This window comes from Crocodylus porosus, unplaced genomic scaffold (genome assembly GCF_001723895.1).
Source record: "Crocodylus porosus isolate Cpor-Errol unplaced genomic scaffold, CroPor_comp1, whole genome shotgun sequence".
NCBI classification, from domain to species: Eukaryota; Metazoa; Chordata; order Crocodylia; family Crocodylidae; genus Crocodylus; species Crocodylus porosus.
Window position 1 is genome coordinate 117,650,577 of NW_017728947.1, and position 3,884 is coordinate 117,654,460.

A 3,884-nucleotide genomic window follows, 5' to 3' on the forward strand; every position below is an offset into this window, starting at 1 on the left:
CAAAGTTTGGTGTCATCGGTGAACTTGGCCAGTCCACTCCTGACTCTAATGTCCACATCATTAATGAAGATGTTGAACAATATGGGTCATATTGTATCATGTCACCTCCATGCCCATACTTGTTACTCCATGGCTTGTACATCAAGGATCATGTCCATTTTTTAGTTAAACCATCACAGCGGGATCTCACATACATTTGGTTCTCAGGTGTTGCCCCAATTCCTTTTTAATTGCATTGCTGTTCCCATCTTGTGAATGTCGCTAAAGGCACCTATGCTAAATTGAGGAAATCATCATCTAAATATTATAGAGTCATGGAAGATGAGGGTTGAAGGGAGCTCCAGAGGTCACATCTAGTCCAACCCCCTGCTCCAAGCAGGACCAGCCCCAACTACATGATCCCAGACAAGGCTTTGTCTACCTGGGTCTTCAAAGCCCCCAAGGATGGAGGCTGCACTACCTCTCTGTGCAGCCTATTCCAGTGCTTCACCAACCTCCTGTCTCTAGCGAGTTATGGAATAGAGAAAGATCCCACACAATTTACGATTCGTTTGATGCGCCTGGCTGGGGGAGTATTTGGTTGATTGCATGATTTCACAATGCTTGCACACTTAATTCATACAACACAGTTTTATTTTAACACTCCTTGCTACACATATAACGCTGCTTAGCTTTAAGAAATCCTTCCCAAACAATGCTATCAGAATCAGTATTACAAAAACAACTACAATTACAAGTAAAGGTTATTTCTCATGGTAATCCTAGAATTTGGAGAAACCAGATCCCCAGGTATACTTTAATTCTTTAGTGATGGTTTTAGGGTTGGTCTCAGCGGTGATAGGAACAAGTCCCCTTCCTTCGGTCCCACTTGGGCGCCCCGCGGCTTCAACATGAACGGGAGATCTTGTTCACAGAGAGCCTGGTTCAGGTGATCGGTCGGATCCGGCTGCACTTGCAATTCGTCTTCTGGTGTTCTGCAAGTGAGGTTACCTCCAAATTGGGACTGTCGGTTACAGTTTTTTTTGGGTGAGTTGCTGTCTTGGGCCCCTCCTACCCAAACCTGTCACTGCTCCCAAATTTGGCCTCGGATCTTTTACCCAACACATTCCTTTCCTGGGTCTTCTTTGGGAAATTTTCCACACCACCGCTGTGACCTCTAGTGCCAACCCCCTTCCAAAAGCCCCTAGTTTTTGATCTCTTGAATGTCTGCCCAAAGGTCACTTTTAGGTTAACTTTGTTAAAGGTCTCTAGAGATAAAATTCAAAAACCAAGACATTCACAGCACGTTCGCTGCAAGGCCTCTAGAAACAAGCAATGGCCTAGATAGTAGGGTGAACCTTTCATTTTTTTCTAAACTGGCTAATGGGTATTTATTACAAAAATTCAAACTATTACATTCAATATGACACCTCCTAGTGAGAGATTTTTTTCCCTAATATTGAACCTAATCTTCCCTTTCTGCAATGTGAGACCAGTTCTCCCTGTTCTGTCAATAACTAGGTATTTACAAGTGAATTAACAATTAGCATTGCCATCTAGTGTGTAAACACCTTTTAACCTTTTAACACAACCTCTGCCATGGTTTTGCATAAGTCTAGTACATTGTGAAAAGGCTGAGAGCGACTCATCAACTGCCTCCACGAAGCACTTTACATCAACGCAGTTAGCTTTACCAATCAGCGTGATAATCTCTATTATTGTCTTTCGCTGTACAAGTCAGAATTTTTGGTGGTATCTTTTTAATAACTCCTATTCTGCACTTCCTAACTGTAGCTTTGTGTTAATTGCTATCAGCTTCCCTATTTTCCATTTGTTTGCTATATTACTACTTTTTAGTCATCCCTATCATTTAGTTTAATTTAGTTTACCAAAGTATCCCTACAGATGATCAGCTCAACACTTTCTGGCAGCCCTTAAAATCAAAGATAATTGCTAGTATAAATTATAGAAATTCCTTCTGCTTTTGAACTGGAAGGATGATAAATGACAAAACAGGAGTCACAGACACAATTCCAGTGCAATATGTCCCCAGATAGATAAAATACCAGTATATGTGATGTAAAGAGGGAAAGGCCATTTCTAAAGTCCACTAGAATAACAAATCTGTGTCTTGTGGTCTGTACCTTAGTACAAACAGTAATTAGGGAGAGACACCTGATTTTCAGTCTGACCAGTTCCATACAAAAAAGATTAGGGCTTCCACCTCAGGCCCCAAGTTTCCTAAAACGATTCAGAAATATGAATCTCCCATGCTCCGTTGTCTCCATTGTGCCCCCTTCCAGCCAGCCTCCCCTCAACAGACCTTTCCCTGAAGCATTTGCACTAAATCTAATGACATCATGGCCTCCTGCTGATCTATTTATCCACAATTTGCAAACAGGGAAAGAGTTAAATGTGTCCAATAAATCTTTTTGCAGTGAATAACGTGAAGAGCTTTTAAAGGAAACATTCATAAAGAAGATTAAATTTGGGGTCTGTCAACCATGAAAATGTTCTCACAATGCAAAACAAATGGGGGGAAATATTTATATCATGAAATAATTCTATCTGGGCTTTTGGAGGGTATCATCAGCTAAATAACAGTTTTCTATGGATAATTAGATTCATTTAATCTAGAATGGAATCATGTGATGTCAGTGTAGCTGAAAATATTAAAGTGCATCGAAAGAAGAAAAAATAGTAAGAATCCACAATTTTTTTTTGGAGATCTAAAGTGTCTGCCCTAAGGATCTTAGTGCTTCTAATTGTCTGTGTGCGTATCTATTCTAATGGGATTTCCCAGGACAGTAATTGAGGAATTCATTCATTCACAGGGATCCTTTACTGCCTCCATTTGCCTGCTTCAGCTCAGCACTCTGTCTTGTAAATGTGTCTCTCTGGCAGCTGAAGAGGCATCAGGGCACGTAACACAGATATAGGGCCGGGTCTTGCATTCCTAACTCAACTCATTCCTAAGTCCAAGGAAATTTTGCTAGGGACTTAACAGAAAACAGGAATAAGCCCAAATGCCAAATGGCATTTCTGGAAACAGAATTGACCAGGGAACACTTTCCACTGATAAACTGACATGTGTGCGTGGGTACGTGCATGTGCAAATTAATGCACTAGCTGGAAGAACTGCACATTTTAAATACCTGACCTAGTAGGTTAAGATGAGTTGCATCCCTGACACACTTCTCCTCCTAATCTAATAATGTTTAAAGGACTCATGTTGTCTGGGGACCAGTTATACCATCATCTGCGTGCCTGGTACTCCTGCCAACTGCCACAGGAATTGCATGGATGCACATGACGGGAAAATCATGTCTGCTCTTCCCATTGTCCCATTGCAGTGGCTCATATCCAAAGGTATGGGTTTATATTTATTGGCTTGTCTCCAATGTGCAATTAATAGCAATATAACTTAAACAATAACAGCATACCATAACAATAATAAAGCTGCATTATGATGATTTTAGGGAGAACTTACTCACTATCAGGGTCTTTCAACACTGGGACAGCTTACCCAGAGAGGCTGTGAATCTCCATTCTTGGCAGGCTTTTAAGGGCAAGTTAGACAAACACTTCTTTGGGATGGTTTACATGGGGATGACACTGACCTGAGCAGAGGATTGAGGTGGATGACTTTGTGAGGTCCCTTCCAGCCCTGCTTGTCTTTGATTCTAGCTTTGTGTCAGGGTTCGTATGCTGATTTCAGTATGTAAAATGATGCAATGCAGCAGAAAATTCTTCTCTTAAAATGAAGAATCCCACATTGGTTTCATAGATTCATAGATTCATAGATGCTAGGGTCGGAAGGGACCTCAATGGATCATCGAGTCCGACCCCCTGTATAAGCAGGAAAGAGTGCTGGGCCTACATTACCCCAGCTAGATACACATCCA